The sequence below is a fragment of the Myotis myotis genome, unplaced genomic scaffold (assembly GCF_014108235.1).
Source record: "Myotis myotis isolate mMyoMyo1 unplaced genomic scaffold, mMyoMyo1.p scaffold_m19_p_7, whole genome shotgun sequence".
NCBI lineage: Eukaryota > Metazoa > Chordata > Mammalia > Chiroptera > Vespertilionidae > Myotis > Myotis myotis.
In genome coordinates this window covers 47,662,538-47,679,118 of record NW_023416379.1, presented here as the reverse complement: position 1 = coordinate 47,679,118, position 16,581 = coordinate 47,662,538, and the positions used below count along the sequence as shown (strand labels likewise).

General features: G+C 36.2%; 1 non-coding gene across 1 annotated transcript; it reads left to right on the top strand.

Annotated features, from left to right (window-relative positions):
• The first annotated feature begins 3,320 nt into the window (after positions 1 to 3,320).
• On the top strand, positions 3,321 to 3,483 carry LOC118660854. Its single transcript, XR_004969052.1, has one exon. It is a non-coding gene; the product is annotated as a U1 spliceosomal RNA (small nuclear RNA).
• Positions 3,484 to 16,581: the final 13,098 nt, after the last annotated feature.

Below are 16,581 nucleotides of genomic sequence, written 5' to 3'. Positions count from 1 at the left end.
ATGCTGGAAATCAATTCCAGCATGTCATAATTGCAAGAGTTTCATTGAAAGGTTGATGGAACTTGATCGCCTGCTGGGAATGGCTAAAGGCATTTCCCCAAACTTGAAAAGGAATGATTGTTTGCTGCCAGACAGCTCAGGGCATCTTAATCTACATGTTATTGCCTCCTCCTGGCCAAACACCTGAACAGCCATAGGCAAATTCTTCCAATCTGACAATGGATTCTGTACCTAACCCTAGCCTTTGAAGTGAATATTTCCACCTCGCCTTAGAACAATTTGTGTTAATAAATAGCAAGGGGTCCTGAGACAAGGAGAACTTAGTTTCTTTAGCTAGGCTCCTCTGACCCCCAAATGCCTTTCAAAATTATGCTTTATCTCTGGACTCTTATTTAAGTTACACACAGCCCTTCTCCAGGTTGCTGAACCCTTCTAGACGCTGGAACAAGAACCCCGGCAAAGTAATATCTTCATCTCTTCCTTTGTTGTGCAAACTTGCCACTATCCTTTAAACAGCCACAGAACCTTTTCCCAACTGTCTCCCTGCCTGCTTAGAAGGGCTCATTCTTTCCTCCCATTTCTACCCCAATATAGAATAGTATGTGCTTTTTAGGCCATTTTGTTTTCAATACAATTTAATATCAATCAGAGTAATTCTTTTGTATTTTGATATGAGGGGCTTGGTTTAAAAAGAAACCTTCCTCCATAGGCTTGTTGCTTATGGTTTTGTTTTTGGAACATGAGTAAGCAATAGAAGGCAGGAGAAACTGAAAATTAGAGGGGGAAAAAGGGTAGGGAGAAGTGCACAGACAGGGTTGGCAGTATTGGTTATAACAGTAATAATGATCGGTGCACAGTAGTGACCAAAACTGCAAAGACAGGCATGCACAAGCAACAGTCATTTGAACATCAGAGGGGAAAAAACCAATCTGACAGAGAAATGAAGTAAGAACATCTGTGCATAAGGGCTAAAGGTAAGGGGAAGTATGCTTGTCTTGAGTCTACCTCTTTAATAAAGGAGGAAAGTCAGAGGCTTTGAAATTTCTAATCTAGGGGTAGAAGTCCATAGATAATATAGGTATGTGACTCCTAGATTTTGATGTTTAAACAAAGCTATGCATTTAATTTTGTGACCCACCTCTCAATTTCTAAAAGTTTATAAGCTATATAAAATGTATAGGTTTCACTATAAATATAAAGTACTTTTAAATGCTTCAATCAGACCGTCAAACCTCAGAGGGAAGGTAGGGGAGGGTGAGGGTAAGGAGGAGAGATCAACCAAAGGACTTATATGCAAGCATATAGACCTAACCAATGGACACAGACAACAGCGGGGTGAGGGCATGAGTCGGGGGGGGGTGGGGGGGGTGGGGGGGGTAGGTAGGGGGTAATGTGGGGATAAGGACACATATATAATAACTTAATCAATAAAAAAAATGTAAAAAAAAATACGAAATAAATAAATAAATAAATAAATAAATAAATAAATAAATGCTTCGAGATGTCACAAAACTAGTAAGGGGCATTAGAATTTGGATATTTACATACCTATAACTAAGCAAATATTTTACACATCTTCCATTCATTTATTCCTCATGGGACATAATTTTCTAAAATATCTCATGGTAAGTTCAACGTTAATGAACATTGTTACCTTCAGTTCACCTCTACAAATACTTATTGAATGTCTTCCATGCATTGGTTGGGGAACTAGGCACTAGGAGTATGAAGATTAATAAATAACCAGTTTCAGAGGAATGCAGCAGTGGAAACATATAAATATATCAAACCAATGTGATGTTGTAAGGTCATAATGTGGTACAAATAAGCTTGTGTATTATACCAATACAGAAAAGATCAAGTGAAATAATGTACATCAACACTTTGGAATGTTATTTGCAAAAGCTAAGTTGCATGTTTAATAAGATGTATACAAATGTTCAAATGACAAGAAATTAAAAATAAGAGAAATAATCATTTCTGTACTGTGTATAACTTATGAGGAATCATTGAAATGTACTTTACTTTTATATGTTTTGTAACATTATTTCATTTGATCTTCCAGTAAGCCTGTTACTGGAATACACTATTTAGATTGATAAGTAGATAAGAGTATGGTAATTCAGAGTGATTACAAGGCTTGTTGGAGAGATAGTGCTGGAGCCAAGACTAGAAATATACAGAGACAGCTAACCTCCAGAAAGAATTAGAGTGGTTGTCCCCCAAGAATATAATACAGTGCAGCAACTTGGACTGTTAAAAGATAATCTGTCCTCACCAACTGCACACTGCTTTTTTTAACAGATGGTGTATCCTTAGATGATACTACTGAATACTAGTATTTGTACCACAGTAACTTGTATCATTGAGACAAGGGTGCTACTCACATCAGTTTTGCAGGCCCAGGTTTGTTTGCAAAGTGTTTCTTACAGGACCGTGAAAGAAGTAGAAACTGAGAGGAAGATTTAGAAAATTTTATAGGAAGCTGAAAGTAATTTATGTCTCTTAAATTTAATAATAAAAAATGTGGGCTTATATTAGTGTCTTTTTCATTTCTTGTTGTCTAATTTATTTGTAATTGCATTTTAGAAAACTATTGATTCATGAAGAATAGAACATTTAAAAATAAAACTAGTGCTTCACTGCAATTAGTTGGAGAAGCACTGATCCCCAGGCATGCAAACTAACTAAATAAAAATAAGACAAGTGCAACAGAGCTGTGACCAAACTTGGCCTATGGCTTTCCAATTTCCAAGCTTGCCTTTACTCTAAAATTGAGACCTATGCACCAGGAATACCTTGTTCTCACCTCATTTTCAGTCTATATTGAACCCTATGGAATATAGTGTTGAATGCAATAACGATACTATGAAAAATTCAGCTCATAACATTATGCAGGTCCTTTTAAAATGATCTGCAGAAGAAATATTTCTCACACTTTGTTTTCAGAGGAGTCATACTGATTTTATTACTGATCTTATTGATTATGTAATTCCCCCTTTCAGTGGTTGCTAAGAGGTTCAGAGTCAAATTTTTGTCCCTAATAATGGTTAAGAGGCTGTGGTATATATTTTTAAATTATACGATTTAATTTATGAATGCTCTTACTTAATTTTGTGTCTCCTATCCTATTTGGCCAGCAAATTATTTTTTTTTTCTCATAATGCATTTAAATTTGTAGCAAAGTAAGGAACAACTAGAAAGAAAGATAAGAGGATGTTTGGGAGAAAGGAGGGAGGGAGGGAGGGTTGGAAGGAAGGAAGAAAGGAAGAAAGATATACTCAAATGTGGTTAAATATTGCTTATTAAAAATCTGAATAATACTTACCTGGCAGGGGAGATACCATGATCACGAAGGTGGTTCCCCAGGGTGAGGCTTATCCACTGCACTCCGGATGTGCTGACCCCTGCGATTTCCCCAAATGTGGGAAACGCAACTGCATAATTTGTGGTAGTGGGGGACTGCATTTGTGCTCTCCCCTATTTATAAAAATAAAAAAATCTGAATAAGTCTGAAGTACATTAATTCTTATTACAATGTACTCTCATTGCTACCTAGTGAAAAAGAATCTGAGAAAAATATAGGTTAGAAATTTCAATGTTAAAATAAATTATTGGGGGGGAATTTACTATAATTTTCTATACATAAAAGTGGACAGTAAAATTTGTTTCCTCCATTCAGAACTAGCTGTTCTTAATCAGGTATGAATACTGGGAGTCACTTCATTATTATTTCCATGTTCATGCATTCTCACAATGTTTCAGGTTCCTGATGTAAGCCAGGCCCTGTGTGTGTGCAAGCTGTGTAATCTTAGGATAACAGCATCCCACTGAGATATGTGCTTTCATACCTAATGGCAACCTGAGGAGTAGATGAACAGTACATATTATTACAGCAGTGGCACGAAAAATTCAGGTCATATTTGCATCCAGTTCAACTCAGTACAACAATTTTGTGATTCCCAGAAGGAAGTTTATATGCTGCTAACCAGAAAACAATCCAACCTATTAAGAAAAAGTACATGTGATTTTCAGCTCTCTGCAATGTATAATTAATTATACCTTATGCAGATAAACAGAAAATGAGTTTAAAAGCAAACAACTCTGCTGGTAAAAGTATGAAAGATATTGGAGCCCATTTATTATCAGTAGTTTCATAACCATTGCTCAGCATTGCTCTAAAATTTTGAATATATTGGGTTGAATTTTATGGAAGAAAAGTAATTGTACTTCATCTCTAAGGCTTACTAAGAACTTCTTGATTTCTAATTAAAGCTGCTAAGTAGTTAGTGAACTTCTTCTATTGAATAGAGGCATTTTTCTTGCTGGTGAGAAAGAACCACCTACAATGGGGGAAAGCAATCCATAGATAGAAAAAAAAATTGCTTATAAGAGAAAATGAATCCTCATTAAATTGAAATGGCAGGGTCCAGAAAACATACAAGTCACAATTAATTACCTAGCCTGGAAATTGACCAAATCCTTGGAAACTGTCCAAGGTCAATTTGCCTTCATCCTAAAATTATTCTCCTGAAGCACACAAGTTTATTGACATAGACCAGAATATATATAGCCCAGAATAAATTAGAAAGTTTATTTTCAATCCCAAAATTATGCAGATGAGCTTTTATCTCAAATTTGTCTTTCTGATATACCAAAATATAAACACATATGCACATTCAAATACCCATATACATACATACTTATGTACATACAAACACAAACTGATGAATATCTAAGTACACATACAAATATACTCACATTCAAATGTAGGACACATACATACACTTATAAACATATTTATGTATAACACATCCATAAATATATACACCAACAGATAGAGACACACTCACATATGCATATCTAACTGATTTAAATATTCTAACTTCAGAAAATGTCAATTCCTAAATTTGCTATAAAGACAAACGCAAAGGCTTCCACCTTGGGAGGGGAAACCATGGGACAAACAAGAGGACAGGAAAGATGAATCCAATACAGAGCTAGCTTAGCAGGGTAGATCTGCCCTTCCTTTGTAGTATTTTTCCAGTATTCTCTTCTTCTTTTTTTTTAATCTAAATTTTATTTTATTTTTTAATTACATCTTTATTGTTCAGATTATTACATTTGTTCCTCTTTTTTTTCTCCCACAACTCCCCTCCACCCAGTTCCCACCCCACCCTCTGCCCTTACTCCCCACCCACTGTCCTCATTCATAGGTGCGCAATTTTTGTCCAGTCTCTTCCCGCATCCCCCACACCCCTCTCCCCCCCAAGAATAGTCAGTCCATTCCCTTTCTATGCCCCTGATTCTATTGTAATCACCAGTTCATTCTGTTCGTCAGATTATATATTCCCTTGATTTTTAGATTCATTTGTTGGTAGATGTGTATTTGTCGTTCATAATTTGTATCTTTACCTTTTTCTTCTTCTTCCTCTTCTTAAAGGATACCTTTCAGCATTTCATATAATACTGGCTTGGTGGTGATGAACTCCTTTAGCTTTTCCTTATCTGTGAAGCTCTTTATCTGGCCTTCAGTTCTGAATGATAGCTTTGCTGGATAAAGTAGCCTTGGTTGTAGGTTCTTGGTATTCATCACTTTGAATATTTCTTGCCACTCCCTTCTGGCCTGCATAGTTTCTGTTGAGAAATCAGCTGACAGTCGTATGGGTACTCCCTTGTAGGTAACTGACTTTTTTTCTCTTGCTGCTTTTAAGAGTCTCTCTTTGTCTTTTGCTCTTGGCATTTTAATTATGATGTGTCTTGGTGTGGTCCTCTTTGGATTCCTTTTGTTTGGGGTTCTCTGCGCTTCCTGGACTTGTAAGTCTATTTCTTTCACCAGGTGGGGGAAGTTTTCTGTCATTATTTCTTCAAATAGGTTTTCAATATCTTGCTCTCTCTCATCTTCTGGCACCCCTATAATTCGGATGTTGGTACACTTGAAGTTGTCCCAGAGGCTCCTTACACTATCTTTGTATTTTTGGATTCTTTTTTCATTTTGCTTTTCTGGTTGGGTGTTTTTTGCTTCTTCGTATTTCAAATCTTTGACTTGATTCTTGCGATCCTCTGGTCTGCTGTTGGGAGTCTTTATAATATTCTTTATTTCAGTCAGTGTATGCTTAACTTCTAGTTGGTCCTTTATCACAACATCGAGGGTCTCATTAGATTTCTTGAGGATCTCACTACATTTATCGGCGGTCTCACCAGTCTTTTCGAGGGCCTTACTAAATTTATCGGCAGCTTCTAGACAGTTATTGAAACACCTTAAAAGTGTGGTTTGAACTCTATATCCAGCAGTTTGCTTGCCTCCATTTCTGTCATTTGTGTTCTGTTTCTTTGTGTCCGCATTTTTTATGCTTTCTTGGTGCACCCCCTTGTGGGCTTTGTGCGCAGTCTTGTTGTAGTTAAGCCTTGATTGTTGTAGGTAACACTGGGGGGGATTTGACCTTCAGGCCAATTGGCTGTGAGAATCAGCTGTGTCTGCAGTGGGAGAACTTCTGTCCTGATCTCTAGGGAGGTGCTAATCTAGCCTCTGCCTGAGGCTATCCAGCAAATGCCTGCATGCAAGGCTTGGGCGGGGTGGGTCCCAGGGGATCAACAGGGCGGGTGGAGCGAACAGTTATGGCTGCTCTCAGTCTTGATTTCAGAGGCTCTACTTCTCAGTGTCCCAGAAATTGCTGCAAGTACCTTAGAGAGAAAGCTGCCCTTGAGTTCCGACCGATGCCAGACAGTCCCGCTTCTCCCGTTTGAGTCTGGGTCCCCAGAGACTTGCCCGGAGCTGGAGCTCAGAGCCTGAGACCCCCTCCCGTTTGAAAAAGACAACTGTGCCCTCAGTCGCCAGCCCGCTCTGCATGCACCTCGGCACCTTAGTATTTTACTTCCGAACCGCACCTCCTCTGAGTCTCAGTGTGCTTTTCTCTTTCCTTCTAGTTGTAGAATTTCCACTCAGCCAGCCTTCCTGTGGTTCTGGGTGATATCCGTTCCATCTTTTAGTTGTATTTTTGAAGTGGTTGTGCGAGGCAGCAATCTCTGGTGTTTACCTATGCCGCCATCTTGGTTTCTCCAGTATTCTCTTCTTATTCCTATTTTATTTTTGATCATTGTGGATTCCTCTTGTCCTTTGGCTCCATCCTGGAGCACTTCAGCCCTCAGCATGAAGCAGGCCCAGGAGCAGAGGCAATCTCTGCATCTACTTGGGAAGAGGTAGATGTACATCATCGTTAAACTTGTTAAAAGGAATGTGTCATCACGAAAAGATAATTGTATGTGGTATTATGCTTAGGCACTCTAAAACCGTATTACCCACTAGGACAGTCCCTGCTTTACCTAGCAAATGACATATAAATATGAAATCAAATTTGCAGAGCAAAACAAAACAAAACAAAACAATGAACGGATACCTAAATGGTTTGTAAGTATAAATCACATAGAAAAAAAAACAGTGCGTGTTTTACACCATTTGCTTGAATAATTGTCTTTATTCAACAAACAGCTAGCATGTAAAAGAGCAAGATAAATGCTCTAGATTAGCAAATAAATAAACGGGCATGAGTCAATTTGAGATGCTTCAGAAAACAATGGTTCTTTTCAGACACTTTCTACTCATAGTGGCAATTTAGCTCTGTGATTAGGAAACCATCACCTACACCCATCTTGCCTATCTGGACACCAACCTTGCCCTTGCCTTGAACACAGGCAAGAGTCCTTGTTTAATGAGTGCAAAACGCTTCACCCAGGGTAAAGAAAGAGAAATTAACCTTACTTTTTTTTGCTTTTTCAGCTTTTAAATTTATAATAAAGATTTATTTGGGCAGCACCTGCCCATTATGCACAAAGCTGCGATAAATGCATTAGAAAACTAAAAGTACTTAGATAAGAGGAGATAAGCAATGACTTAAATAAGAGGGCATAGGAAAATCTGTTTTCTAAAAGCTCTTACCAGAGAGGGATGAATAACCATCAACTCAATTAACTCACATGAGGTCATAGAGTTACTAAACATAAGAAATCTTTATTGGAAACAAAATGATTCAGCCATCTTCTCTAATACATTATACCCTTTCTAGAATACCCTTTCTACTACTACAAAACAAAAGAGAGGGAGGGAGAAAAGGAGGGAGGGAGTGGGGAGAAAGGAGAGATACTGATTTAATTTCATTGTGAAGCATTATTGAGTGACTACTATTGGTATGACAAAAGGTGCATGAATATTTTAAAAACATCTTATTTCCTCTCATTTCTTTTCTTGGCTCAGTAAATGTCACTGTGAATTTATTCATGAAGATTCATACTCTGTTCATTTCTATCTCTACCTCCTTTGCCACCCTTAACCTATTCTTCTTTATCTTATTTGGTTTTCTTTTATCCCTTAATCTATACATCTCACATTCTTCTAATACATTTAGTTCCTTCTATTTTAAGAAGTCTGCAAATATGGGAATTCACAGATTTGCAGACTAATGTGGCATCTATCCAGGACAAACTCAAAAGCTACCTTAATTTGAGGCAGATATAGTATGAAAGTGCAAGTCTAACCCCTACAGATGAATCATATGGTTTTAAATCCTTTATATGTTTTGAATAAAAACATTTACACTTCAGCCCTAACCCGTTTGGCTCAGTGGATAGAGCGTCGGCCTGCGGATTAAAGGGTTCCAGGTTCGATTCTGGTCAAGGGCATGTACCTTGGTTGTGGGCACATCCTCAGTAGGGGGTGTGCAGGAGGCAGCTGATCTATGTTTCTCTCTCATCGATGTTTCTAATTCTCTGTCCCTCTCCCTTCCTCTCTGTAAAAAATCAATAAAATCTATTAAAAACAAACAAACAAAAATACATTACACTTTAAAAAGGAGATTCTATATAAATACTAAGTAGCTTAATATAATAAACTAGTTTTGATCTTCAAAGTACCCTTTTAAACTAATATTTGCCCTAATTTGGAAAGGTTCTGAGCAGATTTTCCTGCCATAAGTATAACAAATTCTGAAGACTAAAGGCATCTCTGAGATTTGCAACTATAATGAAAGAAAACCTACATCAGTGGTAATCAGATGCAGTGAGTCTATCCGCAGATTGCATAATCATTATTGTCCTGTATGGTTATTAGGCATAAATGCTAAGTGATTCACATAAACGACTGTCATTAGAATTACATAGCCAAACTAACATTTTGGTTTTTCTCTTCCCATTTTGTGAGTGGGACCATTAGTGGTGATAGCTCCCCCAAATGTGTGTATTTAATCAAGATTATCTTTAACATAAACATTATCACATAATATAAATAAGTGCTTCTTCTTTGATTAAAACAAAATGCAGAATCTTAAGGTTTTTGTTTCATTGGATGGCTCCTGGATCTAAGTTCCAAATTAAAAACCCCTGCTGTGATTTGTCTGTATTTGGGGACATCATGGAGAAAAAGAAAGGAATAATTATCATTATCTTCCTTTGTGCTTTTACATGACCACTGTGTTCTCAAACTTTAATATTTGTATGAGTCATCTGAAGATATTGTTAAAACGGATGTTTCTTAATCAATAGGTATGGGCCAGGATCTGGGATACCTAACAAACTCAGAGGTGAACTGTTACTCTGTGAACTATACTTTATGTAGCAAGGTTTATGTAGCTCTAAAGGTAGAGACCATTGGTTCATAACCAGGAGCCTATGAATCCCTTAAGCCAGCAGTTCTCAACCTGTGGGTTGAGACCCCTTTGGCGGTTGAACGACCCTTTCACAGAAGTCGCATAAGACCATCCTGCATATCAGATATTTACATTACGATTCATAACAGTAGCAACATTACAGTTATGAAGTAGCAATGAAAATAATTTTATGGTTGGGTCACAACATGAGGAACTGTATTTAAAGGGCCAGAAGGTTGAGAACCACTGCTTAAGCACAGGTTTTAGGATTCCATGAGTTCCAATAAATCAGTGCAAAATTGTATGTTTGTGAATGTGAGGATTTTTTTTTTTTTACTTCCGGAGAGTGAGTTTATAGTTATGAAATTCTACAAGAGGTCTATGAACTAATTAAGATAAGTAACTATTGATTTAATTCATTCAATTTTAAGATGAGTAAGCTAAGTCTAAGAAAGCTAAATTTTCTGGCTCACACAATTAGTTATAAAGCTAGGATTTGCATCCAGGTCTCTGGGACCTAACCCACAGGCTTTATAATGGTACTAGATTGTCTTTCAAGCTTTGATTAGAGAGAAAGAAGGTTTAAGAATCCAATAAATGAACGAAGTAATGAAGGAACAAATAAACAAATGAATATGAATCCATTAATGCAAATGAATTTTTTAAAAATTTATATTTTCTTCCAGAGAAAAGCATACTTGGCCTTGCCCAAGTTTGGAAGAGAAAACTGATAGTATTAGTGATATTTAATGACTTTGATATGGAAGAAGGTAGGAAACAGCAAACACTTGAAAAAGGGGGAGTAGAGACAACAAACTCATACTTTAAAGATTAACCTCTCAATTTATCATTATCTCTATCTGAATAAAACTCTGCAAATGCTCAACCATTAGTCTTAGTGTGAAAATAATCAATTATTAAATATTGACAAAAAATATATTTGAATCCTCTTTCCAGAGAAATTTGCAAACTATATCATGTTTTCATTAGCCACTTATGCTGAATTAAGACTATAGATAGCAGAGATACAGGTTCTTAAAAGAATTACTCCAATGACAGGTGAGATGAATGGGACAGTAGTTTCTTTGTTTTCCTTTAAATATTTTTATTTATTTACTTATTTTGAGAGAGAAACTTTGATTTATTTTTCCACTTATTTATGCACCCATTGGTTGCTCTTGTATGTGCCGGGACCGGAGATTTAACAAGCAACCTTGGCATATGGGCACCACTCTCTAAGTAACTGAGCTACCCAGCCAGGGCTTGCACAGTAGTTTAATAGTTTCAGACAGGAGAGCTAATTAGGGTCTAATACAGACACTCCAACACATGCACCTGAGACCTCCATCCTCACCATAGGTATGCGCTGCCTTGAACTGAGAGCAATGCTTCAGTAACTTTCCCAAATGTCAATGGACTATAAGTAGGGTGTGTAAAATGGCAATGGACACATCAGATTAACAAATTGCAGCATCTACTAGTATAATCATAGAAATTTTTAAAAGGTATGGTTTTCCATTTAATTTTTCATTTATGAAATCAAATCAGAAGAGGAGTAAAAATTTTCAGAGGAAAGATGCAAAAATTATTGCAAATATTCGTCAGAGAGGATCCCCATCATATCTGGGTCAAGCAAATTCACTGCTATCTTGGAATCTAAGACGTGACTAATATTAGAAATCTAACAATGTCTCAGGCTTCTGTCAGCAGAATGTCTGCCTAATAAGGCAAACCGCAAACCATATTTTCATTCTTCCTCTTTGCCATGTGTGCCTAAATGATAAAGTTTACTTATAATTTTATAAATTATATATATATATGCAAAATTATATAATATACATTTATAAACAAAAGAAAAATTTTGAAGACTAAAAAGGACATATTAGGTAACACTTTAAAATGGTTCTGTCATGGTCAAAAGCTGTTTAAAGAATTCAGTAGAGATTTGGCATTTCTAGAGAAGCAGCTTTCTTCCAGGGCAATAGCTGGGGGAGGGGGAATATGTCCAAGACAGTGGTTCTCAACCTTCCTAATGCCGCGACCCTAAATACAGTTCCTCATGTTGTGGTGACCCCCAACCATAAAATTATTTTCATTGCTACTTCATAACTGTAATTTTGCTACTGTTACGAATCGTAATGTACATATCTGATATGCAGGATGTATTTTCATTGTTACAAATTGAACATAATTAAAGCATAGTGATTAATCACAAAAACAATATGTAATTATATATGTGTTTTCCGATGGTCTTAGGTGACCCTTGTGAAAGGATCGTTCGACCCCCAAAGGGGTCACGACCCATAGGTTGAGAACCGCTGGTCTAAGATGTTCCCCATCAGCATCTAGAGATCTATTTAAATGTACCTGTTGGCCCCAGACAGTGTGACTTAGTGGTTGAACATCAACCTATGAATCAGGAGGACATGGTTCGATTTCCTGTTAGGGCACATGCTTAGGTTGTGGGCTCAATCCCCACTAGGGGTGCACAGGAGGTAGCTGACTGATGATTCTCTCATCATTGATGTTTCTATCTCTTTCTCACTCTTTCTTTCTCTCTGAAATCAATACAAATATATTTTAAAGTAAATTAATTAATTAATTAATGTACCTGTACATTTATACATCTTTGGGAGAAAAAAAAAAAGTCCATTTAGATCCTCTGCCCATTTTAAATCAAATTGTTTTGTTTTATTGTTATCTAGTTGTTTTAGTTCTTTATATATTTTCGATATTAACCCCTTATTAGGTATATGATTTTCTCCCATTCAATAGGCTGTCTTTTTATTTTGTTATGAGTTTCTTTTGTTATAAAGAAGCTTTATAGTTTGATGTAATCTCCCTTGTTTGTTTTTTATTTTCTTGCCATTGCTTTGGTGTCAAATAAAAAAAGTCATTGCTGACAGATTTCAAGAGAGGAAATGCTTGTTTAACTGAATTGAGCACTACTCAATTATATATGTCATTGATGGAAACCAAGGTGATGGAATTCAACTAGTGCCAATTATGTGAATCGCAATCATAAAACATGGGGGGAACTTCACAATCCTCAGGGCATGTTTATAGTGTGGCCCACGCCTTTAACAACAGTCATGTTCACGCTTACTACCTTCTCTCCATTAGCTTCCCATCAATTTGTGAATATGCCTCTAAGTCCCTATTAACTTGTCTTCATTTTATACCTTTATTTTCATTCATTCCATTTCTTCTTCATTTATCCACATCTCAACCCAAGCATTACCTCCTCACAAAGGTTGTCTCAATCACCTTATTTAAAGTAGCCAAACGCCCTGTCTAGCTCTTTCAATCACAATATCCTGTTTTGTCGTCTTCATATTGCTTACACCATTTGAAAAATTTTCCTGTTATCTGTCTTCACTGACAGAAGTAAAGCCACAAGAGACATATCTTGTTCTTTGTGATGCCTCTATCACCTAACATAATCCAAACATGCAGCAAGCAATCAATAGGTCTGTGTAGGCCTAATGGAATGGATAATATATTTTCTTTACATGATATAGTTTCTTTATATTTTTTTTTCTAAAATATGATCTATATAAGGGTTTCTTGCATTAAAAACATGTGAGAAGATCATGCCTTTGACTTTTAAATCCAAACTACCTCTCTCTTTCCTATTCTTTCTTGCCTGCTTGCTTTCTTATTTTTCTGCTTTCTTTTCTTCTTAGTTTCAAATGTTTATCAGGTTTCTATCACATGCCTGCTAGGTACCAATAACTAATACAGCATACTATGTACTATGATCTTAAAAAATATTTTTAATTTCTAATTTGCTCTGAAAATTGTATGCTATTTTGTTAGGCAGAGATATAAATGATTTGGCCTTGTTATTCAAGTGTTTAACATGGTGTCAATACAGACTTGTTTAAATGGTCCATCTATCTAAGGTCCATTTAGAAGAACAAAACATACTATTTAAGACTCTGAAAAATTCCAACCAAGAAGGACCACAATAAATTCATTTATTTATCCATCAACTCACTAGTGCAGTCATGTGGTCTAAATAGAGCACTGCCTAGCAGCTGGTATTCCATAAGTGAAAAGGCACAGCGCTGTGAAATCATGGCATGTTCCTGGGACTACAAACACTCAATATGCTTCAAGTACTAAATAGTATTATTGGAATTTGAACTACGCAATGTGGGAGCTAAAGCCCAAGGAGCAATATAAAACTGGGGAATCAACAATCCCCTGGTTTTGGCTTGGTTGTGACATTCAGAGACACTGGAATGGGGTCAGGTTTATTGGGGTTGATGTCGCAGCAGTTTCTCTGTACTTGAAATTTATCATTCTGCTTGTTTTTGTTAAATATATAAAAGATTTGGTGGGAGAGTGGGAAAGGAAGGTAAATAGATCCACCAGAATTCTCAGATTTTGAACTGAAGTGGTTTTTTTGTTTGTTTGTTTATTTGTTTTTGTGGGGTTTTTTTTGCCTGCCACTCATTGCTTACTCCCTCACCATTAATGGCCTAGTCTTTCTGCTTCTTCCCATACTTGGCCAGTATGCCTCCTAATGTATGCCTTTTGTCTCTTCAGTTTTCACTTCCCTGATCATTCTGGCAAAACACAACTTTGTAAATGCCTTTCATATACCAGTATCTTCCTCACTTAATAAATAATCTGCAAACTTCTTGAGGGCAGGGTTTATGTATAGCATGAATCAGCCACCAAAGTGTCTGATGTAAAATAAATATTTGATGTATTGTATTCTCAGTGTTCTCAAGCTAGGAAAACCAGGGTGAAGGATTCTCCATCACTTTAGTTTCTCCCTATTGTGCTTAGTGGAATATCTGATTTGTAATCTATATTTAAATTGAAAATTAAGATAAAGGATTTTTCATATGGCTTTTTTTCTAAAGTCATACTTATGCACAGTAAAATAATGGAAACCCTGCAGAGGTATTGGCAGGGTGAGGCGGGAGAAAAAGTCTGAACCTAGTGACTGCCACTTACCTGGCCCTGGAATGCACTTGAGAGGTGCATCTTTTAACTGCTCTGACCATCCGTTTTCTCCCTCATAAGAGCACATTTGTTAAAGTATCTCTGCCTCTAAATTTTCCTGTTCTATGCTTTTTTGAAACTATATTCAGGACACTAAAAAATCACATTTTTAAAAAATATATTTTTATTAATTTCAGAGAGGAAGGGAAAGGGAGAGAGAGATAGAAACATCAATGATGAGAGAGAATCATTGACCCCTTGCCTCCTGTATGCCCCAAACTGAGAATCAAGCCCACAACCTGTGCATATACCTTGACCAGGAATTGAATCATGACCTCCTGGTTCATAGGTTGAGGCTCAACCACTGAGCAACACCAGCTGGGCAAAAAGCAATCACATTTAACATATAAACACATTTATAATCACCACCTCTACCTTTTGTTAACCTTAATGATTCTCCTCTGGTCATGGCCTAACCATATGTGGAAAAATATTATTGAAGGACAGTATTCTCTCTGATAACTATATTTACATAGAAATAAAGAAAAGAATGGCAATTATTATCTGGATGATTCAGATAAAGAAAGATTATCTGGAAATATCAAAGTAATTGAAGCATAATTATTTTTGTCTGAACTTGATCTTTAGCTATCCATGCATAGGGAAGAAATGACTGTACAGTTGTATTTCATGTCTCAGTCAGTGAGAAAGAGATAGAAAAATGTATAAATACTGTTAAGGAAGAGACAAAACTATCATCGTTTGCAGACAATATAATTTTATTCTAGAAATTCTGGGAGAATATATACATAGTTAAAAAAATAATTGGCATCCAGCAGAGGACACATCATTAAAATATCTAGAAACTTCCTGCAGAATGCCAAATATTTAACTGATCAACTCTATTTTTAATTGAATTTTAAACAACTGAAGTATTTTTTTCTATATTTCTAAAATAAAATCATAATTCTTTCCTGCTGACATAATAATCTCTACAACAACTGGCTCTTGGTTCACAATGAGTTATTATTTAGGTTTAATTGCCAGGACACCTCAAACCATTAAAACAAACAAACAAACCTTAGCACTATTTCAGTTGAGATCATAAAGAGATAAAAATAACTATGAAAAATAGCAACATCTTAAACATTTTAGTGTCACAGAGCCAGTAGGAGTCCAATATATAAATATATACATGTATATATGCATATATATATATATATATATATATATATATACCACAAGCACACACACATTAACTCTTTAAAACCGTCTGTCACACATAAAATATTTATTTAAAATAAAAAATATATTTTAAACAGGAATAAAACTGTACCATATCAGGTATTTTGTGACAAGTTATGTAGTGAGCACGTTTTTATTGTCTTTCACATTTTTTTAATGAATGCACTATAGGACATTATCAAATTGCACCGATGCTACTTTTCCAGAACTTGACTCCAGACTGGAGACTGACTTAACCCTTAGTCTCCTCTCAGGTTCACTCTCCATGCCCTTAGGTTCAGCCTGGTCAAGTGAGTCAGAAATAGATACCAAATTGTACCCATAGGCACCAGGGCCTCCCACAGCCTCTGATACATGGTTAAAGTGAGAGTCAGGGCAAACATGGTTATACTACAGGGACACCATCACAACTAGTAATTTTGGACCTGGAGGCAAGCAGCAGAATTCCTGCCCTTAAATATAACTATGGAACTCCTACATAGATGTTAGCAACCATGTCTGCATCTCATAACTTCTTATTTTAACTAACAGCTGCTAAAAAATGTAAGATTGGTTTTTCACCCTTTAATTTTTTTCTATTTTATTATGTAAATGTAAAACACATGGAAATTTAAAAGAATGTCATATATACCCACTACCTCCTAGATTCTACAACTAGTGTTATATTGCAGTTGCTTTGTGCTTGGATATTCATGTATTTATCCCTCTGTCAATTCATCTTTTTTTAAAATTTTTGATG